This window comes from Ambystoma mexicanum, chromosome 5q, assembly GCF_040938575.1.
Source record: "Ambystoma mexicanum isolate Mex_15411 chromosome 5q, UKY_AmexF1_1, whole genome shotgun sequence".
NCBI classification, from domain to species: domain Eukaryota; kingdom Metazoa; phylum Chordata; class Amphibia; order Caudata; family Ambystomatidae; genus Ambystoma; species Ambystoma mexicanum.
In genome coordinates, this window is record NC_090933.1 from 791,590,115 (window position 1) to 791,615,521 (window position 25,407).

The following is a 25,407-nucleotide window of genomic DNA, read 5'->3' on the forward strand; positions in this document are numbered from 1 at the left end:
AAAAAGTGCTCTTCCTATGGGATTTGCAACTTAACCATAACTACATAGCCGCTACCGCAGGCCATGAAATATATCTACACTGACATTCTTTTTATTTAAGAGAGAGTTAATTTGATCAGATTTAATGCAACAAAACCCTTGAAAGGATTATCTTATCTCAGCACCCCCATGTTGATGACCCCAAGGATCTAATGATGTGTCATTTATATATAGCTTACACCTAAGTGATTTAGATCAAACACAGCTACATATATCACCCAACCAGAATTGGTACTCATTTTTTGACCTCAGAAAGCTGAAAGGCTGAGTTCGCATTCCTGGGATTCGAACCTGCAACCTGCAGATCACACACAGATTGCAGCAGCGAGTGCTCAACCTACTTAGCTATCTTTCCAGCCTCTAATTTTGTTTGTCATTGTGAATCCCATCTGTTATGTATGTGATCATGGGCTTTGCAAAGGAGGGGCACCGATTTAAGATGATCATCACTTGCCACGTCCGCTCAATTCCAAGGTTATTCTTGTGTTAAATCTGATCACCTTAGCTATACCTTAATGAAAGTATTTTCAGTGCATTTCAAGGTTTTTGTTATGCCAGAGTTTACTGAAGCTGAGCTAGCCATGGCCTTTGGCCCTGGCCACTGTACATATTGCACCAATAGGGTTCTTGGGGACCTACTGGCCATGGCCAGGGTCCACAGCCTTCAGCTGCGGCTACTGCACATGTTCCACATATAGGTTGCCTTAGGGCCCACTAGACATGGCCTTTGGCTCTGGCCAGTGAGCACATCATTTGTCTGTGCCCACTGTGCATTTTAAAACACTATGTTTCTTTCAAAGCCTCTAGTCTTGGCCTTTGGCCATGTCCAGGGGCCACGGCATTTGGCCATGTTCACTGTACATATTGCACCAATAGGTTTCTTTGGGGGGCACTAGCCATAGCCTTTGGCCGTGGCTACTGTACATTTTGCACCAATATGTTTCTTTGGGGCCCACTAGCCATGGCCTTTGTCCCTGGCCACTATGCATGTTGCACCAACAGGTTCCTTTGGGCCCACAAGGTATAACATTTCTTTTTTTCCCCCTCTCTTCCAATTCCCACAGGATTCACTCAACATTCCCGATTGTGGCAATGATCTACAGATACATTGGCAATGAACTACTCATGTGCGCAGTATTCCCCCTGTATTCCTGTGATAATTCGTAAATGCTTGAAAAATCTTCTGTGCCCTCACAGGCACTCACCAAGTGTTACGCTTCTCTTTGCATGGTCCCCCCCAATTCCACTCAGCTGCTTTTTCCCTCCCTGGTCCTCTCTCACTACCTCTTTCACTCTTTGCTTCATGTGACACATTTTCTTTTAAGAGTGCATCTTGCATTGTTATAGCGGGAATCTCACAAAATGCTCCCGAAAATCCGAACATTTTCAAAGTCTGTCTGGTTCCCCATACCCCACCAAATCTCCAATTTCACATGTTATCTCTTTCCACCTCAATATCTCTAGCCTGATGTAATGTAATGCCCTTTCCTCCTCCAAATAGTGTTTTGAACACTTTTTTTTGGTTTCCCCTGGTATTACCGCAGTAATCGCTTGCATCAAAGAAAATGGTGGCTTTTGATTTCTGAAAAGCGTCTCTGCTGCAAAGCACCATGGGAGATATGGCAATATTTATGGGAGAAGGGGACACCCCCTTCCCACGCAAATATTTTAAAACCTAGTGGATGCAATAGCCCCAAACTTGTGCCAGAATTTAAGTCAACACTTCATGCCCACGTGGTTTCTTATTTAGTCCAATTCTCTCACCAGGTTTTGCGCTTCGGCTTGATAAAATATGGAGTTTTTGTCTAGTTGAAAATGAATGGGAGGAAGCCCTGAACAGTATTTTCCCCATAATGTCCAGTCTGGAGGGGCCAGTGACAAACCTTGTTTGGAAAATGTCCTCCAAATCCATCCACCAGGTCAAAAGTTATTAGCAGTACAATTTTCAGATTTATTCTGGCTCGTGGCACTCACAATAACTATAGGGCAGCCCTATAGTAAAGGTGAGTCACACTCACATAGGAACCCTGAAAAAAATGAATTGCTAATAACCTTTGTCTTGTTCGACAGATTTGGTCAAAATTTTGAAGTCCATTAGGGACTCATGCCGCCCTCACACACCCCTCTTGCCCCGACTGCAAAGTTTGGTAAGGATTTGTTTCAAAATAAAAAGATATTAAGAAAACAAAAAAACTAAACACAAGTTGCCGTCTACTTCCCATTAATTTTCCCATGTACAAAAAAGGTCAATTATTACCGGACTTCTCATCCAAACCGCTGGATAGGATTGGACCAGGACCAAAACAACTGGGGCGCAAAGGTCTTTTTGTGGTTTGAGTTTATTCTGTTCAGTAGTTCTTTTAATATTTGATGGAGAATAGATAGCTATAACTTGGTTAAATTGCAGAGAAACCAGGTGTTTATAAATGAATTTACCATCTTTTTTTTTTGCGCGATGCGAGAGATAGCCACGGTTATAGCCATTTGCAGGTCAGAAAACATGCAGATGCCATCAGGCTGGAGGTGTGGGTGTAAGAGGACACCCAGTGAAATGTATGAGTTGGAGGGGATGTAGGTATTGAATTTTCAACAAACAGCTTTTCTGTCGCATTGGCTATGATATGATATGATACGTCATTTATAATGTGCGACAAGGGTACGGAGGGAGGAGAGGAGAAATTATCTTACTAGGCCTTGTGTCTTTCAGATTGTGCATTGAAATAACTCAAAGTGCAGGGGAAGGGAACAGGGAAAGTGCAAGGGGGAAGGAAGGAGAATGTGCAATCAGGGCAGCATTGCTCTGAGTAAATGCAGCTACGTCATCGCAGCTCTGGGTAAGTGCAAGTAAGCAGGTACTGTAGAGGTTACATACCCTAGTGCTTGACATGCCCAGAGGCAGTGCAGGGAAGACTGGTCAAAAAGGATCCTGGTACCCAGTGAGATTCTGAGGGTAACCAAGCAACTAGTCAGTGTAGCAGACTGGTAGCCTAGCAGGGGAGGGAAGGAGAGAAAGCAGAGGAGAAAAGGAAGGTCCTGAGCGGCTTCCATAACTTCAGGTGGTCCGGCTCAAGTTTGAGAGGGGCAGGGAGGCCATTCCAGAGGGAGGCACCAGCAGAGGAAAGTAATCTACCCCCTACTCTCTGCCTGGAGAAGCGTCAGACCCTCAGAGTGTTGGAGGCAGTGGAGCCATGGCTTGAGAAAGAAGGTATTTAGGGAGTGAGTGTTGGATGTATTGTGGGTCCCTGCCCCAGACAACATTGTGGACGATACAGAGGATCTTGAACTTGATCCTTGCATCCGCCAGGAACCAGTGGAGAGATTTCATGGCTGGAGAGATACAGTCCCTGGCCTTGAGGCCAAGGATAGGTGTCATGCGCCGCCTCCCGTGGACGTTATGGTCCAGGTTGCGGCTTGTGGGCCGCCATTGCGGCATCCCACCACGTTTTTGGATGTCGCTGTAGCGGTCTAGCGTTTCCTTCACTGTGAGCCGGGAAGCTTATTAGCCACGCCCCCTCTGCTCACGGTGCGTTGCAACCCGCTTGGTCAGCTCCCTGACTGTTTTCTTCCGGTTGCTGTTACGCTAGTTTCTTTCCTTATTCCTCTCTCTCCTCTGCCGCCCCTTGGGCCGCTTCTAGTCTCCCCGTTCCTGGTCCTTGTGTTTTCTTATCCCTCTTCCTCCTGCTCCCTTGGTGCTCTCCGCTGTTGTTTCCCTATCTCCGGCTCCCTTTCTGTTTTTCTCTGTGCTGTTGTTTTCCGCTGGCCGTCATTATCGGCTACCTTGCGGTTCCTTCGGAGATCACATTCCACCCGGAATCCTTATGACGGACTTCTGCTGCTGCTGTTCTGCCTCTGGGGTTTTTTGTGCCGACAGGCTTTTTCCCCAGATTGTCCCTCTCGGAAGAGGGGCCGCAGGTAGTGCTATTCACAGCAGTACACTGTGGCTTCCTTTCATGAGAAAGACACTTTCCCAGAAAAAAAAAGAAAGGAGAAAAAAGGAGAAGGATTATTGTGCTAGAAGACCACAGATATCATCCATTCAAGACCAATCTTCAGGTGAGGAGGAGGAAAGGGGAGAAAGGTTAAAGGTGGAGGTTGAACAGTCTCAGAAGGCTGACAATAGGTCTTTCAGTTCTGTTCTGAATTAGTTGCACAGGGAGGAGAGTAGTGGAAGGCAGATTGAGAAAGAGGCTGTTACAAAAGTCCAACCTAGAGAGAACCATGGTTCTGGAGACAATAATATGATATGATATGATGTGGCATTTATTACATGCCTATATACAAGTGTTTCAAGGTGTTAGCTTCTGGGGGAAAGTGGGAAAAGTAAGAGTACCTCTGAGGAGGTGCAGCTGGTAATGGGCCTTCTTGGAGAGGTAATTGATGTGAAGAGAGAAGGGGAGAGTGGAGTCAAAGATGATACCAAGGTGTTTTGCCTCATAGGAAGTCGAAGGAAGAGGGCCCATTGAGGGTGGCCAGAGTGAGAGAGGGAAAGCGGGAGCAGGGGTCCCAATGAGAAGGATTGCACTCTTACTATGGACAGAATAACTGTGAATAGCCAACAGTTCAAAGAAAACTGCATCACGCAAACAGCATGTGTTGTGGGGGGAATGGGAGAGGGCAGGGGAGAGGAGGAGGCTATTAGTCATCTGGGGGGTCTGGTTTTGCTATTGGGGGCACTTGCTGAGGACTTGGAAGATCAGGAATGCATTTTATGTTGCAGTTTTGTCCAGTTAGCCGCGTCTGTGAAGTGACCACAGATAGCTGAGATAGCTGAGAAAAATCAGTGGCCTTGGCCAGAGGTCAGGGCCAATAACTTGATAGGCACTTGGGACTTCCATCCATGCCGTAATCGGGACTGACCTGCTTTGCATTAAAGCGAGGAACGGCTGGTCCCCTCAGGCCATGTTGTCTAATAAATGAGAAGTTACAAGACCACTTAGAGCAACATGGCCATAGGAGTCGACCCCTTCTGTGTGTTCAGAGTGCTGTCTGATAGCTTTGAGAGAATATTTTATTGCCTTTTGCTGAATTGCATTATGGTATTTGTAATCTCGTAGTGAAGATGGGGGAATAATTGCACAATTGTACACTTTTTTAGTTCAATAAGGATTTATATATTTGAGTGACACTCTGGTATCTGCACTTACAAGTTATCTTTATAAAGCAGAGTATTGAGGAAAGCCAGACATGTGGGTGAGGAGGGGAAATGATGAGAGAGGAAGTAAGCCATGCATATTTGGTGTAGTTATTTTCCCTGATTGTGGCTGCTTTTAGGGGCACAAGTAAAGGACACATATGGGTGGACGGTGTAACTTTTTTTAGGAGGTGTTGGACACAGCCACATGTTTTTTTTTTAGGTTGGCAAGCTTGCTCAAGTATCTGGCTACCAAGGCTTTAATCAGATTGTTATGCTCCCAGTGCACATGCTTGCCAACAAGACCACAAGTCTCATATTGGGATTTTATTCTCTAACTAATTATACTTATTTTTTTGTTTTTGAGACTGAAAAGTGCTTATTAGGACATAACCACTGTGCACATATTGCTGTTACCATGGCTAGTGTCTCTACCTCTGCACACCTACTATATCCCACCTTCTCAATATCCACACAACCTCCCCCACCCTCTTTGCCCCAACGATCCACCATACTCCCTATCTCTTTATTCTCTCCCATTTTACCTAATCTTAACTACCACACTTACCCACCCTAATTGCATATTTTGTACCACCATTGTATCCCCACCATGTCTTTACCCATCCATTCACTCTACCCACACCCTCCCTACCCTTACCGAGCCTCCCCCACCCTCTTGACCCTTACCAATCCACTCTACAACTACAGGATCTATTCATGCTTCAGCACCATTCTACCATAATATCTTATACTGAATGTATCTCAAAATACAACTTACAAGGACTACTGAATACACACATATATTGACATATGTAAATACATTTTTTAAAGAAAAGATATTTGATAACCTTGGCTACAGAACAAGCAATGTGATTGGACGAACCTCATGTGCAGATAATTGCAGCAATGACTGGAGGGCTTACCCGCGGCTACAGCAGCGCAAATCACTGCACTGCATATGCAGTTGTGGCTATCCAGAGGGGCATGTGTAATCGCAGCTATGCATTGGCCAATGATACGCCATGGATTTTGGCAGATTGTATAACCATGGCTGACCGACATTTTGATCAAAAGTACCTCACAGGACAACACATGTTATTGGGGGAATGGGAGAGGGCAGGGGAGGTGAGAAGTCCATCAGAGGAGTGGGGGAGCTGGCAGAAATGTTGGGGCACTTGGTGAGGGCTTGGAAGTGCAGGGAAGCATTTTTTTCAGCTGTTTTCAAGATAGTTGTGGCTACTAAACAAATAACCTCATGGAGTGTTGCTTTACCCATGGATATACATCATGCAGCTAGGCACACTTACGTGCGTTAATGTATCTCATTAGTTGATTGGCTGCTGCTACAGATGCAGCTATATGAATAGTTGTGGGTATTTCGCCAACAATGTCTGTGAAATAATAATATTGTTCTGTGGATGTGAAACCACACAATTTTGCTTGTGTTTCTGATATCATGGTCTCACCTCTATCCTTGTCTCATTTAAACTTTTAAAGTTTGGCAAAGACTGCTTTTAAGAAGACTGCTTTTAAGTTCTTAAAAAATGTATGTGTATGATATAAAAGGATGCTTGAAAAAAAGGTTTTCTTTGTGTTTCAGTGTTTGCATTTGGTTGTTGTTACTGTTGTAATTGTGTACTGTGATAGGTTGCAGTAAAAATGTGTTGCCGTGTTTGTCCTTTGCTTATAACAATTGTGTTTTGTGCTGTTGATTTTGGAGAATATAAAAGCCATCGGTTTTTACACTTTTCGCATTCTGATTTCAGAATTCACACTGTGCACATACTGAGTGCGTGGCTTATGTGAAAGTAAATGTATGTAACTGTTTACATATTTGAAGGTTTATTTGCAGTGTTGTGTGCATCAGCTATGATAACCACTGCTATCAGATGGTATATAGTGCCACTATTTTCCACCGGCTTACATTTAGTGGCAGTTAATGATACTATACACTTGTTTAGAATGTGCATTCTTATTAACTTTAGTTAAAATGTTAGTGCTGTTCTTACACCATACCTAATGTAATGTGTAAGCCAGAAACAACAGTATTCTATATATAATGTTCATATTCATTATATAATTACTGTGGTCATGGCTAGTGTTTCTACTTCTACCGACCTACTGTATCCCACCTTCTCAGCATTCTCTCAACCTACACTCACCCTCTTGATGGCGACCCGCCACCACCACCATACCACTACTGAATCTATCCATGCTCCTGCAACCTACTCCCATCATCTCTTGCACTCTATAAATAAATTCATAACCCGTAGCTTCCATAGCATCGAATGAGATGGTGAGCCCTGAATCATGGTTAATCTCAGCAATGACTGGAGGTCGTATCCGCAACTACGAGATTGTCACCTAAGACGTTGTGATCTTTTAGTGAGGTCCATTATGGGGAGAGTGAAGGAGGAGGACGAACTGGGAAGGGAAGACATTTAGGATTCACACATCTAATAGAATTTCTTTTTTGGGGATTTTTTTGTATTTGAGTTGTTTTTGTTTTACTAAAAGGGGGAACATTGTGTGAATATAGTCTTAGTGCCAGTGGGCCTGGTGTTCTGAAATGCCCCAGGTACACGCCATCTAGGGTAGCATCTCCCACTGTGACCCAATTATGGCATTGTCTGCAAAAAACCTAGCAGTCATTCAGGTCCGGTGTGGGCAGAAGAGGTGAAGGTTGGGACCTGGTGGAGGTTGTGGAAGGTACAGTGGTGGAGGTGGATGGTGAGCAGTTTGTCATGGTGGTTGCTGCAGTACAAGGTGATGGCTTTGCAGCTGTTCGCTAACGCACAGAGTTTGACCCATGTGCTAAGTGTTGGATGAGGACGGATGTCCCCAAGCTCTGTGATAGTATGTTAGATGTTTCACTGCATAGCTTTTTCTTGCAGATTCTTTTTTTCTGTCTCTTTTAGGCAGGTGTGCTGTTATACCATAAATGTATCTCCAGATGTCTGCAGTTTTTTTCATCCCGCATAATTGTTTGTGGGGATGGTATGTTTTCGGCATCTACATGGCTTCATTCCAGCTGCTGCTGTGGTCAGACATATTGTGCAATGTCTGACCTGGGTGAAAAACATGAAAAAAGACTATGCCGCTAAAAATATAAAAATAAATAATAAGAGAAAAAGAGAAAAATAAAAAAAATGAATTAACAAAATGAACGAATGACAGGACAAAGAAAATAAGTAAATGGACAAAGGAGGGCAAATAAGGATGGCAAAAAATGTGAAGTTTGATGAAAACCTTATTGTTCACAGACAAGCTGTTCAGTAGTCAGAAGAAAAAGCAATAAGGAAAAGTAAAGGAATTGGGGGTGGTGAATAATAGCGGCTATGGCCAGCAAATAATTAGGCAGACCGGTTTGTATGTGCGGTTATGAGTCATGTGTCACCGCATTACCACAGCGCACATTCTGATTGCTCAATTCCACACGTGTGGGTTATCCGCACCCGTGCAACTCAAAACATAATTGGTTGTGGCTTTTGGCGTGGCTATGAGTCATGGGTAGGCGCGTAAGCAGTGGTCGAAGTGTATGAAAAGAAGTAGTGGAACTATGTTCCCTACTGGCCTACACCGCTCCCCACAAACCCCACTGATGCACCCCCTCCCATGCAAAATACAAACCCCAAAACACATGTGTCTGATGTTTAAGGGAACATCCAGTGCAGTGCACTGAAAGTGCAAGTTTCAATGTGTTCCTACATCTTTATTTTAAAACAAAACCGTTCCGGAACGGTTTCTTTTTAAAATAAAAGTATAGGAACGGTAAAACCCATTTAAAAGAAGTATAGGAGCACCGCTCCCTACCGCTCCCGCCCACTTCGACCACTGCGCGTAAGCGGAACGCAAAATCTGATTGGTGGATGGTTTAGGTTCCAATGCTCCCAGCCATGAAAAAGAACTGCACCACTTGATTGGCCCCTCTCATTGACGCAGCTATGGGCCATGTGTAAGCATGTAAGTAGAGCATGAAATCTATTAGTCTATGGCCTAGGCACGAATGTGTCTAGCCACATTAACAAACTTTTCTTATTTTTTTTATTTTGAGATAGCTGAATAAATCAACTTTTCAAATTTGTAAGACAACTATTACACTTATTACGCGTTTCAATTATACTCAAGGTTACATAGTGAAGAAGTAAAATCAGGTAGGGAAACTGAGATTTGGACAACAAACCAAAATGCATAAACACCTATGAACTATTTCCAGGCAAAAATCATGGTTATTTTACAGAATTATTTCAGGTGGCTGATGGCTTCAAGAAAATGCACTAAAGCTTTTATCACTGAGAATTTAGTGCTGGAAAATAAAACACTCCATATTTGATTTTCATGCATTTTTTCTTGCAAATTTAACAAGTTGGTGAACAATTTGGCTCGTTGTTCACTCAAATTGACACAAGTTACAATCAAATGCTGTAAGGTTTCCCTTGCAAAAGGGGATTCACAAAAACGACAAAAAAATCATGTTGTTTGGAATACAGTTATGCCTAACTAGAACTTCCCTGGTAAGCCATAAATTTAGTCTAAGACGGAGAAATTTATTGCGTATGCTTCCAGACGGACATTTCAGCAGGTTTCCTGCCGCCTGTCCCAGCCTCTTATTGCCAAAGTTGTGGCTGTTAAAATCTTAATATTTTAAACAGGCTTCACGATTTTGTATCCATTGCCAACAATGATTACAGTTTAGCCACATTATCGAACTACGCTACCTGATTGGGCCCTGTTTTTTCTGTAATTTGTTGACATCGAAGGCGTGAATGTGCCTAGCCGCATTAATGAACTGCACTGCCTGATTGGGCTCTCTTGTTGATGCGGCTATTCTATGCGTGCAATCCAATTGGTTGGTGCGGAAGGCCTTAATACATATAACCGTGTTAACGAACTGCGCCGCTTGATTGCTCATTCTCATTGACACAGCTACGAGTATGCATAGGTGTGTAAGCAGGGAACAGATTCTGATTGGTTGATGGTTTAGTTGCGATTACGTCATTGCACCTAGGCATAGTCACGCTCTGATTCGTGTTTTTTTTAGCCGTGGCTATTTATCACACCCAATGACACCTCTCTTTTTTGTTATTGCTTTTTTTCTCTTGGTGGGTGAACTTATTTATGAGCCTCCAGGAATTTTAAAGAGCATAATCCACATTCTTCAATTCCCTTTTTTACAACTCTTCCTCCTATACCTTTCTCCTTTGTCTAGTAATTTGTAATTTGTGATTTTTGCTTGTTAGATTTTTTTGTAACTTTTTCAATTTTAAGTTGTAGAGTCCTTTTTGTGTTGTTTTTTTATTACTGTTTTGTTTTTTCCTCCCCGGTCCCACATTTGAGTATGTCTGGGACCAGTGTGATGAAGAGGTGTGGGTGTCTACTGGCTCCCCTCCATGGAATAAGCAGTGTGAGCAGAAAACTGTTGCTGATAGCGGGCAGTATTTTCGTGTAAAGGAGCATCGTAGTAAGAAGGAGGTTGAGGAAGTTCAGTGTATTTTCTGTGGCACAGTGTTGTGGAGAGAACCTTCCAATAAACAATCACAAAGCTTAGGCACCTCCACTTTGATTTAGCAGCTCGTCAGTGTCCTTTGGGACAATGTGGAGAAACCTTACAGGAAGACTCATTTTCATCATGAGGTTCCAGCCATGGTTCACAATCTGTGCACCAGTATGTGCAGGCCAAAAGCACCTCTGCGCCACTGCAATCCGCTTCTGTTCCATCCACCACCAAGCAAAATCATTCCATCTGCCTACACGCGATCTAAAGGAGAGCAAATTAATGTGCTGCAAATTCCACAACTGGATTGTGGTGAGAGATGCCACCCTAGATGGTTGGGCATGGGCCATTTCAGAACACCAGGCCAACTGCCACCAGTAGGAGTATATATATATATATTTTTAAGTGGTGATTTTTTACCACCTTTTTAAACAAATAAATGTTACCTTTTTTGATTCGTTGTTACATGTGTGAACCCAAATGTTCTTGCATTCCCAGTTCCACCCCCCTTTTTCCCTCTTCCCCAAAATGGCCCTTTTGAGGGCTAACTTTTCAGTTATAAAAATGGACAATAAAGATCATTGACTGTATAAATGGATCAATAACCCTTATTGGATCAATTGTATGCAGTATTTGTCAAAAAAGCCTTTTTAAAATGTTTTCTTTCATAGCAACAATTATGATGGCACCCTGCTGTGTCGCCGTGCCTATTATGCTTTCTCCATAAACATTCAATATATTCTTTATACCATCCTCTAGCACCCTGCACCCCAAAAACAGCTGATCCCCTCCCCATGAAGTTCACTACCTTTCCTGCTCTAGCGCAATCTGTTTTTCTATGATGCAGTTTCAATGTGCCTATTCCCTGTGCTTGCAGTCGCAGGTATATTTCTTTGCAGTATCCGAGGCTATACATATGCTGGCCTAATTCTCACAGCTAATCGAATGGGATGTTGTGTATTTTGGTGGGATGGTCTAGCTGTGGCTATAACTGTCATGGAAGCCATGGGCACAGAATAACCACAGCAATACAGGTAAGTTATAAGCATCCAATTGTTCTCCAATCACAAAAATAGTTTGAACAGATTATTTCATTGGTTGTTTCAAGCTCAAGCTACACGTTGAGAGGTGTTATGGTATTGCATGGTGGTTATAGTACATTCTACTGGGAAAGATCTGTGCCATTAGCAGTTGTAGGGGATGAAGAGTTCTTACAGACTGTTATTGAAGGACATTTGAGGTGTATATTAATTTTTGAGAAAGGTGAAGAAATTCAGCGAAGTTGTGAGCAAGTATCTGACAATTAATTTACTGATTTGTCGGGGGATGAATCTCCTTCTTCAGATAATTCTGAGGAAATCATGTGTCGTGAAACTGCGAAAAAAAGGGATGTTGAGAAAATAGGGAAAGTATGGGAGAAGCATTGACTATGTACCTGTTTCTGGTATTGGCGCAGCACTGTGGAAAGAGTTCTTGAATGAGTAGCTAGCTAGATGTAAGAGATGTGGACACATATTTTTGGTTGGGAGTTCAGGTTATTTTGTGATTGGTAAAAGAAATTTAATAAAACAACTGAATGAATATATCAGAGATACATTGGAAATGTATTTGGATAATTCTAAAGGAGTTTGTGTGGGGATTACTGAGGTAGACAGATTGTCAGAGTAAAAAAACATTTTTTTAACACAATTTTGAGTTATGTTCCATCCGTAATGTTCTTTCCTTCCCAGTTCCTCCCGCCTCTCTCCATACCCTAAAACAACCCTTTTAAGGGTCACCCTCGAAGTTTAAAAAATAGACAATAAAAAACACAGAATGTATAAATGGATCAATAATCATTAATTGGTCCTTTTAATACAGTGTGTGTTAAAAAACAAACCCATTTTTGATGTTTGTATTATAGCCGCGGGTAACCATCATGTTCGTTGAGGGTACAATGACAGTAATGACAGTTGCCGTGGCTACAATGAATGTCTATGGTTCCTGAGAGCCTTTTCCATAGCGTCCCTCATAGTAGCAGTTATGAAAAAAAAATGTGTTTAAAAATGTGTTTACATTTGTCTATATGTGTGTTATAGGTGTTTGTGGTTGAAAGACTGCGTTAAAAATGTTCTAGGGAGAAAAGACAGAAGGTAATTTTTTTGAAATAACATTCAGTCTTTTCTCCCCTAAACATTTCTGACTTGGCCAAACCACTGCCCCAACCCCCACCCACACTCCCAACACACCCTCACCACCAACCTCCTACTAACCTTGCCTCCGACTTGCTGGTCCCTGCAATGCCTGTTCCTTTTCACTTCCGTGATCAGGAACCGGCGCTGCAGGGTCATTTCTTTTGGGACTGCGGGACAGCTGCGGGGGACACCCCTGTAGCCCTTTTTTGGGGGGTGGATGCAGGGGAAACCCCTGTAACCACTGCTCACAGTCTACTGAGCAGGAGTTGCGGGGGACATCCCTGCAGCCCTTTTACTTTTAGAAGGTAGAACATTTGGTAGAACATTATTTAGGACTTTTGGTTGGGTAAGTCATTTTTTTCTGTTTTTTTGGATGAAACCATTATAGTTAGTCCTGGAAATTTCTATTTTGAGATATATTTAGTGTATTATTTATGCAAAGTTATGGTAACACTTTAATGACGCTCATCAACAACATATATAACAGTAAACCATTTTTAAAAGTAAAATATGTATTCAAAGTTTTTTGTAAAATTATATATTTGGGGGAAGTAGTTCTAGGATTTTTTTTTTTCTTTTAGTGTTTACACAATAGCTTTTCTTCATCAGCCAAATTGTCTGGATGTTTACTATCTACTTTTCATTTCCAGTTTTTTATGTCCTTTTTCAGTGATTGCATATCATTTTAAAGATTAATTAAAATGTCTTTCATTTCTTTTATTATATCCATATTTGTAGGGAATTCCTCAGGTGGCTGGTGCCTTATGCTTCTAGATACCGGAATCACTTCTTCATCTGTTTGAAAATATTTTAAATATTTTTAAACAATTGAACACATAATTGACTTGAACGTGCTTTTGCTGGTAGCCCAGACATTTAAAAACTGGAAGTGTATACAGTGTTTTCATTGATATCATTTTGGTGACTTTTTTCTTATTTTCCATGGAACACATATTAACACATACATGGGCATTTAACTTCAGCTACATAAAAGTATGTAGTAACAAATCATTATCATTATCATTGATTACTTCTAATAACTTCAGTGACATATTTAACTTTAATTTCTGTTAATTTTAAAACAGATTGGCATAGCAAAAATCACAATGATCATCATTATTCACTTTTCATAATTATTTCATAGAAAATCTGACATTAGCTTATTGATTCCAATGGGAAACATGCGTTTAAATTACCTCATGGGATTATCTTTTCTGCCTTCCTATACTTACTACTGTTATTGTAGTAAGTATAGGAAGTATATGCTACTGGTATGCTTCTAAGTGCCAATGGCACTATTATTAAGAGTTATGTACAGTTTAAAAATAAGCTACAGTGCAAAACAATGTGTCACCTTACTAGCTCAGTAATATGTTTGACTTTGAATAGTGTTTTGTTTATAATGCTAAGGTATACCTATATACTGAAAGATATGTGTTACTTACAAATATTACTGTTCCTCACGTTTTACATAAACAAACAGAATAAACTCACAAAATTCTGAATATCCTGCACTTTTCTGTGGCTGCTTCTTTTCAGCATCTTCCTTCAGTATATCCTCCTCTCTGGAATAATTTTGTTTTAGCAACTCCTTGTAGCTGTCCATTATAGGGTTAGAGTAAAAAGCAGTGTCTGTCAACTTGCTTGTTAGATTGAACAATGGTAAAAGATTACTTGATGAAAGAAGGTGGGATTCTCGACATTTACTTTCTGATTTGGTCTTTTTCATTTCTATTGTATGAAGTTGCCAATATGATTTCAATTACCTCAGCTGCTGTTCAGCTATTCTACCTAAAAGAAATGTTTTGAGTGATGTTTATATGAACCGACTAAAGTGGATGCTCTATAGCCTCATAATCTTAAATGTTTTTTTTATATAGTAAGGTAGTATTGTCTCAGAGAGAAGTGCATTTTTGGAAGATCGTAGATTTAAAGAGGATATAGATATTATTTGTGCTGGACATTTCAGAAATGGAGGTAATTTCAGTAGGAGTTGTGTAAATTCATTATGTGGATTGTCGGGTGATGAATCTCATTGCCCATAATATTGTGGAGGAATAGAGCATTTTAGACTTTATATGGAGTATTGGAAATGAGAGTTGCATGCTCAAATAGAGGAGAAATATTTTATACTGGGAGTACAGGATTTATTCTCTTTGGGAAAAGAACATTAATTAGTCATCAAATGGAAGTATATCAATATTTTTGAATTGTTAAATAGGGGAGGAGGACTTGTTGAATGAAATTATATTTTGGGGTTGTATATTGCCAAAAATCACAAAGGTTATTTTAAGAGCCACCCATAGAGGTTATGCAATATCATTGAAAATGAAAATGTTCTCTGTTGCCTATTTTTTATATCCGGGGGTACTGTGAAATTTTAACCAAATTAACTTATTTGTTTTTGAATGTTGGAAATCAGAATGTATCATATCATCATTTTTCTGGCTTCTCACATCTTCTGTAGACATGTTATTTGAAGTTTGAAGCCTCTGCACATATGTGTGTTCTGATATTTTAAAATGTCCATATACCTACAGCTACAGAGTGGTTTCTTTATGCTCACAGCTCAGTAAAGCCAAGGACATGTTGTGCCCTCTCAAAGGCTGCTATATTAGGGAACAAAAGTCAATAAAGACATTATTTCTTGGATCTTGCACCACACAATTGTTTATTTCTTCCAGACTCCTTGGCCATACCTCTACCCTTGTGTCATTTTCATTTTCAAACATTGGCAATAGATGTGTTTGAGTATGTAAACAAAGTATGTTTACCCACGGCTATAAGAGGGTGTTCTTAGCCACAGGCAGAATAGCCAAAGCTATAAAAAAAGGTGTTGTGTATGTTATTATATGTCTGCATATGTATGTAATATGTATGTAATAGGTAGTCCTTGAAAGGACTGTTTTGGGGTAAACTGAGTGTAGTATTTCACCACATTTGGAGTACTGCATTGATGGTATCAAGGAACACAGCATTTCCTTCAGCTTCATCACTATGTGTACTCAATCATGTCTACATAGGTTAAACATGTAGAACTGGATGTTGTTGTTAGATATCTATAATTGTGTTTGCTCTCTGATGAAAGCTGAAACTATCTTAACACTTTCCATGATTTTTCAATTTTGTAATTAAACCCAGTGGTCCACTTCCCTTTTTGATTCTGAGTTAGTTTGAAAAGATAAATGTGGTGTGAGGAAAAAGTTTGATTCATTTTTCCAAGTCCTGTTTCATCATTAAAGCAAGAGACATTGCCCAAAACATTGCCTCCACAATGAATCAGCATGATGTCTGGCTGCCCTTTGCTTGTCAGATAGAACAATTTAGGAAGAACCTGTGACCACTGCATTCCTTGCAATCCATACCATTTTATTCCAAACCCCAGTCCATGTTAATAGTTAGTTTCTCACAAGAAATCAGTAACCAAAGTAGCCAACGGTCTCCAATAAACCATACAGTTTTAAACCCAGCCATGATATGTGCACCCCTTCTTTGTATAAAGGATATTAAGTCCTTTTTTGAATTTCTACTAATAGTCGAAGTGGGGCATGCATGATATCTTTGTTTTGAAGTTTGTAATTGTTTTTTGGTATTGTTGTAATTGTGTACTTGCCTGTGATAGGCTACAGTGAAAATGTCTCATCCATGTTGGTACTTTGTTTACTACAGTCCTGTTGTTGTGCCATTGATTTTTTAAATATATCATAGGATCCATTTTCAATAGGTTTGCCATTGTGATTGCAGAAAGTACACTGTGCAGATGTTCAGTCTTTTGTTGATGTGAAGATCTGTGTTGAAGGTAAGTAATATTAAATACTCACATATTTGATGCAGTGTGGTGTGTATAAGGTATATTAAGGAAGCCCATCTTTTGAGTTAGTAAAAATTATGTTTGATTTTAATGGAAGGTTTTTTGGTCAACTTGTGTGTTTTAAGGAGAGTAATTCAGTGGCAGTCCATGTTATGCTATGGTTATCTGTGACAGAAAATTGATAACATTTATAACTTGTTTCTCCTTTTGTGCCAAACCTTTAATTGATAATATGCAGTGAATGGGGTTGGCAAGTTCTTTTTTCTACCTTACTGACATTCTCAAAAATATACTGGTACTTTTCATATCTAGCGATGTGGTACCATTGGCCACAGGAGTTGAAAACAGTTGCTACTAGTTTTTGATTAGGAAAAACAGATTTTAGTTTGGAGAAGCAGGATGCACATTGAGGTTTATGCTGTAGAAACACTTTGTGTACTAGGTGCAGTCGACATGTATAAATGCCCACAGAGCAGTAGAAATTTGATTTTTCTGAGAAGGGTTTTATGCCCACTTTTTGTGTTTTAAAGAGCGTGTTTTTGAGTGGCACTGAGAACATGTGTGTGATTTAAATAGAGGCGCTATGCTGCACTCTATGTTACAGTATAGTTATCTATAACACTTAATAGGATGCATTTATGTTTTCTTTGTTGCTGTTTTGCTGAAACATTTAATTGTTAATATGTTGTCAATGTGGCTTTGGCAAGTTCTTTTTTCTCCCTTACTTTAATTTCTTAAAATATAGCAGTACTTCTGCATACTAGAAATTGTGTTGCACCATTTGCCAGAGGAGTTGAAAATACTTGCTAGTAGTTTTGGATCAGGAAAACAACAGAATTTAGTTTGGAGATTCAGGATGTTCGTTTAGGTGTATGCTGTAGAAACATTCAGGGTATTAGGTGCAGTCAAAATCTATAAATGCTCACGGAGCAGTACAAATGTGATTTATCTGATGTGTTTATGCTCACTTTTGGTGTTTTAAATAGACTGTTCAAGTGGCACTCAGAACATGCATGTGTTTTAAAGAGAATAGTTTTTTTTATTTACAGTCAAAAGAATGACAATTGCTAAATATAGAAAAAATGGAATGCTTTATTGGGCAAGATTTACTGTAAATTTGTAAATGTACATGTGGCAGTGAATTTTCCATTTTTAGGGCTCTAATGGTAACTTATATGTGTTAATGATGTTTCTTTCTTTACAGCATTGGTGAAGAATGCCATCTAAGAAACAACAGGAGTGTGCCAAGAGGAAGGATCATCTGCAGGGAAGTGAAGTATGTAAATATAGAAATGATGATACTGATGTTTCATGTTTTGAACAAACGTGTTCTGATTGCAATATACAAATGCCTGATAGTGATAACGTTTTTGAAAATGTCCAAATTCACCTAGAAGATATGTCAAGCAATGATGCAAATTGAACCAAGCACATTTCAAGGCACACTGATGATTTGAAAAATGTGTCAATAACTTCAGTATGTAGTAAAAAACAGCTTTTTAGGAAAAGAGAAACTAGACAGAAGAAAATAAATATTCATTAAAAAATGTTCCACTCTCGAGAGTTTACAAATCTTATGAGAAGTGTGAAAAAAAAATCTAGGCATGTGGTGAAGCATTTTCTGCAAAAGAAAAAAAAATAGAAGGTATAATCAGAAAAGCTTTCATTAAGAAAAGAAACTTGCTTATTTTCATGTTAAAGAAACCTAAGATGTTGCTTAAGGTCACGCCGTTCTACACAAAGGTACACACAGTTTATGTACTTACACGACACAAGGTTTTGAAGTCTTTGGTGGATAATGGAAATACACGTCTCATACTGAAAAATCTTTTAATGAAGAGAGTTACATTTAACAATGTGATATAACCCTTGCTAGTGACAAGAGTGGACATAGCTACGAAGAACGCAATGGTGTGATTTCTGGAAAGGAGAACCAAAAGACAGTCACCCGTGAAGTAGAACATTTAGGACAATGTGCGGTAAAAGCAACAAAAGAAGCTTGGGTATGGACCTGTAATTCTTCGTGCAGTATTGACAAGTTGTCTTGTAGTCTCAAAGAGATTTCTGCAAGTGTTGCACAAAAATGATAATTTTCAAAGACATATCAAGATGTTACAGATAGATGTTACAAGATGACTGAGGTTTGTGAGAAAACAGAACCTCTGGGTCACGCTCTAGCGTGTCTTGATAATACATGTAAGAGTCAGTTTCATCATATACGGATGCTGGCTGCACATCAGAGCAAAATTTGATATCTTCTTGTTAAATTGTATCAGTGCAAAACACCATTTATATCCCTTGCACTTTTGAATAAAACACTAACAAATGGAATTGTAGAAAGTATTCTTTCTACACTTCAGATGATACACTTGCCTCATTTAAAATATTATGCATTGCAGATGAAACACTTACAAGAATTGGAAATACTATCAAATTATCTAATGTTTCAAGAGTACAAACAAGGTATTGCAATGTTTGAGTTGTCGTCAAGCGAAAGACCTGACAGTATGTGTCTTGTTGACACATTTTCTATAAACCACAAGTGCAACTAGTGTACATTGAGGAAAAAGTTACAGACACTGACCCTCAGTATAAGGTTGCTGGTGGGCCACCTTGTGCTATCAGCAGCCTACCAGCAACCTTGGTTTACCATTTCCGCCGCCCGATGTCCCGGTAATACTGGGATATTACGGGTGGTGGAGGAACAGTAAGTTCTCATTAATCCATGGGAATCGGAACACTGAAGTACCAGCACCATTAGTAATCGATTAACTTCATTACAATTCTCTTTCACCCATGAAACGATATCAACCCAGTGGTGGTGTATCATTTCTTGAATGCTTCTCTCTTTCATATCCAAAATGTAGTCATAAACACCCCTTTACGAGAACGTACAATGCGAATTGACCTATTATTTGGGAAGGTACTCACTCGAAAGTCCACAGCCGCACTTTAGGTCACTTTTCCTTTCACAGAGAAGAAATATCTATTTGCATATCATTCTTTCTCTTGCTCATATGGGCGGTTCAGCACCGAAATGCTGTGGTAATTCACTTCTGAACAAGAGTGCCAACAGCACCCCACACACGTGTTTCAGCCTTGTTGGGCCTCATCAGTGAAGTGGAGCTGTGCCTCTCTGAGAACAGTAAGCAATGGGTCTATGTCTGGGTGACCCTAGGGAATTAAGGTGACTAACCCTAAGTTTCTTAGAGTCTTTGTCTCCCCACATGGACAGTCCAGCACCAAAATGATATGGCAAATTTCTTCTGAACAAGATTACCAACAGCAAACCCAGACACGTGTTTCAGATTTGTTGGGACTCCTCGGTGAGGTGGAGCTGTGCCTCTCTGAGCAAAGTGAGCAAGGGGTCCATGCTTGGATGACTGTTGGAAACTTAGGGTGACTAACCCTAAGACACTTAAACAATCAGAGATTAGTCATAGGCTCACCTCTATGAGAGCAAACCAGGGCAATTGACCTGTTCTTTGGGAAGGTACTTCCGCGGGTGTCCACAGCCACAGTTTACCTCACTGTACTTTTCACAGAAGAGAAATAAACATTTGCATATCAGTCTTTGTCCCACCCACATGGCCAGTCCAGCACCGAAATGCTATGGCAATTCACTCCTGAACAAGAGTACCAACAGCAATCCCAGACACATGTTTCAGCCTTGCTAGGCATCATCAGTGAGGTGGAGCTGTGACTCTCTGAGCACAGTGAGCAAGGGGTCTACGTTTGGATGACTGTAGGAAACCTAGGGTGACTAACCCTAAGACACTTAAACAATTAGAAATTAGTCATAGGCTCCCCTCTATGAGAGCGAACAAGGCCAATTGACCTGTTCTTTGGGAAGGTACTCCCTCGAGAGTCCACAGCCACAGTTTATCTCACTGTACATTTCACAGAAGACAAATATCCATTTGCATATTAGTCTTTGTCCCACCCACATGGGCAGTCCAGCACCAAAATTCCATGGCAATTCTCTCCTGAACAAGAGCACCAACAGCAATCCCAGACACATGTTTCAGCCTTGTTGGGCCTCATCAGTGAGGTGGAGGTGTGACTCTCTGAGCACAGTGAGCAAGGGGTCCACACTTGGATGACTGTAGGAAACTTAGGGTGACTAACCCTAAGACACTTAATCAGAAATTAGTCATAGGCTCACCTCTATGAGAGCAAACCAGGGCAATTGACCTGATCTTTGGGAAGGTACTTCCTCGGGTGTCCGCAGCCACAGTTGAGCTCACTGTACATTTCACAGAAGAGAAATAAACATTTGCATATCAGTCTTTGTCCCACCCACATGGGCAGTCCAGCACCGAAATGCTATGGCAAATCTCTCCTGAACAAGAGTACCAACAGCAATCCCAGACACATGTTTCAGTCTTGTTAGGCATCATCAGTGAGGTAGAGCTGTGACTCTCTGAGCACAGTGAGCAAGGGGTCCACGTTTGGATGACTGTAGGAAACTTAGGGTGACTAACCCTAAGACACTTAAACAATCAGAAATTAGTCATAGGCTCACCTCTATGAAAGCAAACCAGGGCAATTGACCTGTCCTTTGGGAAGGTACTTCCTCGGGTGTCCGCAGACACAGTTTAGCTCACTGTACATTTCACAGAAGAGAAATAAACATTTGCATATCAGTCTTTGTCCCACCCACATGGGCAGTCCAGCACCGAAATGCGATGGCAATTCTCTCCTGAACAAGAGAACCAACAGCAATCCCAGACACATGTTTCAGCCTTGTTAGGCCTCATCAGTGAGGTGGAGGTGTGACTCTCTGAGCACAGTGAGCTAGGGGTCCACGTTTAGATGATTGTAGGAAACTTAGGGTGACTAATCCTAAGACACTTATACAATCAAAAATGTGTCAGTGGCGCCCCTCTATGAGCACAAACAAGGACAATCGATCTGTTCTTTGGGAAGGTACCCACTCGAGAGTCCTCAACCACACTTTAGATCACTGTACCTATCACAGAAGAGAAATAGTCATTTGCATATCAGTCTTTGTCCCGCTCACATGGGTAGTCCAGCACTGACATGCTATGGCATTTGTCTTCTGAACAAGAGTATCAACAGCAACCCCAGACACGTGTTTCAGATTTGTTGGCCTCATCAGGGAGGTGGAGCTGTGCACAGTGAGCAAGGTGTCCAAGTCTAGATGACTGTAGGAAAGTTAGGGTGAGTACCCCTAACTACCTTAAACAATAAAAAAGGTACCATAGGCGCCCCTTATGAGAACGAACAACGGCAATTGACCTGTTCTTAGGGAAGGTACCCACTTGACAGTCCGCAGCCACACTTAAGATCATTGTACCAGAAGATAAGTAACCATTTGCATATCAGTCTCTATCCCACCCACATGGGCAGTCCAGCACCGAAATGCTATGGCAATAGGGGGTGTGGGTGCTGGTGTCAACTGAGCAGAGGCCTGGTACCAGTGCAATTCATGATGGTTCAGGCTGCTAGTCTCAGCGCAGTGGGGTGGTTAGCATGGAAGGGAAAGGGGGAAAGAGGTTAAGAAAAGCAGAGTTTTAGATGTTTCCAGAACTAACTGAGAGGGACAGGGAGGCTGTTCCAGAGAGAGGCACCACCTGCAGAGAGAGACCTTTCACCCCACTCTCTGCTTAGACGAACGTTTGACAAGCAGAGAGCTGGAGTTAGAGGAGCATAGGGCTCTAGCAGGGAAGTATTTAGTGAGAGAAAGTAGGAGATAGCGTGGTCCCAGGTCCCACTAACCCTGAGATGTCCCGATGTCCTCTGCATATTCCCCACCAACAACTCCCTTCTAAATGTTTCAATCCATCCCCTTGGCCAGCCGCATCAACCTTGTTTTCGGTCTTCTACTTCTCTGCGCTCCACCTCTTGCCCATCCTAGAAAAGGATGACAGGCTCAACTGCAATCAGCATGCTTCCTATTGGTGGAAAGAAAAATACTTGCTGCTAGTAACTCAGGGCTCAGTCCAAGGGTGCTAATTGGAATGACACCAATGCAGTGGGCGGTAACAGCCCCATTATTAAGAACCTTGCTTCGCTCCGGCTTATCATTTCGGCCTTGGACATCACTGGATGATCCAGCTGGCTGCTACGGGTGTTATTATTTAAGTAGTACAGTTCAATAATTGTACCACTTAATTACAGATCTGAAAAAGGTTTTACCATCCCTTTGTGTAAAATAACCTTCTATGACATTTAGCAGTGGGTCATTGATAAGTTACGTTGTATTGTGGCATGATTATTTTCTATGTGATTTGTTTAACGTCTTGTTTATTTTTTACAGAAAGCAGATTCAGCAACTAATCTCTGGTTATAACAAAGATGTTCTGCTTTTTGCTGGATCAGTCGTTTGGCCGTGTTGGGGACACTGTTAAAAAGTGTGAGTTTCAAAGTGGCGTCAAAAAATGTTTATGTCCATACATAATGTAATTTACATTGCATTTAATTTCTATTGATTTCTGGGCTAATTGCTGCAGTTAATTTTCTATTATTCAGTGACTTATTTATTAGTGTGTGGATTCCACTGTGTTTTGTTTTCTTTTTGTTCTAAATTTTCAAGTACAGGATACATATATGAGACATAATAAAGGTATTTTTTTCATTTCTAAGTGGCAAGACTACTTTGCAGCATGCTAAAATACATAATTATTTACCATTTGCAATTTGTACTTTATATGCCATATTTATTTCCAGAAAGTAGTTTTTTTTTAAATGAAATACATTAGATATATTTTAACATAATCCGCGTGTTTTTGTTTGATGTGATTCCATGTGTGTGATCAAGGGCTGAGCAAAAGGAGGCCTCCAAGTTAAGATTACTGTTCACAAAAATCGTAGTAACATGGTTTTAAATAATAGACTGTCATATGATCATTTTGCGAAACAGGTTGAGAGAAATCCTGAATAAATGTGCGTATATTTGGAGATTTCTATATTCATTGTCAATCTATCATTAATGGTTCTATTTTGCACGATTTAGCACTATTTTTTGCACTTTTTCGGATGCACATACGATGAATATAAATGGCGTATGCATATTGTTGTCCTTGTCCTGTTTAATTAATGTCTGTGTGCCACAAACAATGTCCATTTAGAGGACCGAGTACACAATAAACTCTTATGTGTGGCATAAGAGCTGCTACAATTTGGGGTTGCACACGACACAGTGTTAAGACTCCTGCCGAATGTTTACACTTTGTTTTCGAAATTCTGACTTGATTCAGGCAGAAGTTGCAGGTGGGGTGCACAACAGCAGTGCATCCCTTCATTTCTAAGGCAGCCAACAGACCGGAAATGCAGGGACGAGGTTTCTTGGGAACAAATTCATGAAATGGCGCATTTTAAAGCATAGTAGTCTGTTAAAACTGCTCAACCCTACATGCTGGACAATGCAATGTAATTTAAATAGCCCACATCATTCCAAGAAAGTGGCCCATGATGGCATGTCAGGCCAGGGCTTTGGCAACTGCCCTGTTGCCCAATGTGCTAGTCCGATAATAGTTGGCATCTAAAGATGCACCGTCACGGCTGCATTTTTGAAATGGCACACCGTTTAAATTGTGCTTCTTCTTCAAATTATAATTAGCCAAAATATCTTGTTTGTAATTATCCTCCTAGTTTACATTAATAAATTATGAACACCATCACAAGCCATATCTGTAAAAGGCGCACGTTTAAAAATATTGGAAGTGCCGCTGGTGTACCGAGAATTTAACTTGCAAAAGAAATTGTGGCCAGCAGTCGAGATTTGTTCCTGCTGCAAATCTTTGTTGAGATTAAGTAACTGACTGAGCATTCACAATTGGCAATCATAAAAAACAGAGTGGCATGCCTAGCTTGAACAGCCAACAAAGAAATGAGAGCCATAAAATTAACAAGGCATCAGTTTAGTGTTTTAGGGTCAATTTCTTATTGCAAGTGCTCGGTTTTCTTTCGGATGAGATCATAAAGATTTGCAGCAAAAAAATAATAAGAGAGGAATTTTTGTTTATGATATTCAACTTCCAAGTGAAACTCATATTTCAGGTACAAAAGAATATCCCCACACAAGCAGTGAGATAAAAAAAAAAAGAAAAAATCACTTCTGTGCTCAGTGGGGTGTAGAATAACTAGGACATATATTATGTACCAGGAAATAGAGAGGGGACGAGCCTGCAGCATGAGCTGTTACTCAAGGTGGGAGAAATACCTTGTCAATTCCCAGCAGTGGGGAAGATGTGAGAGCATGATTAACAACAGCATTGAAGGAGCAAACAAAACAGTGAAATCAAACAGCTCGCCCTGCCAGCCAGGGATAAGCAAGCAAAGCATATCGTTCATGTCTGCATGTAGATTTGAAAGTGCCAGCGTGGTTTACAAAAGTAAACGCCGGGCTATATATTCACATGGCAGCTAGAAATGGCAGATCCTTTTCTTTATGTCAGGGGAGGTGATGTCTCTAGCCATGCGCAGTACTGGAAATTGAACTATTATCTCTCGCATGTAATGATGTTTCCTATTAAATAAGAAGCTTAGTAGATAAATGGACTTTTAAGGGTTGAGTTCATTTTCTTCATGACCAAAATAACTCTAGAGACAAGGACAAACAAAGGTTAGCTGTGAGTTCCTGAATTTCATTGTGAGATGCATAGTCCCGAGACCCATTACTAACAAGTATTGACAAAACCCACAGTTGTGACTTTTGTATAAACACTATTGACCAGGGATTGCTATCCAATGTGCACTTACCCACAGTACCTGCCAGCCACACTATAACCGT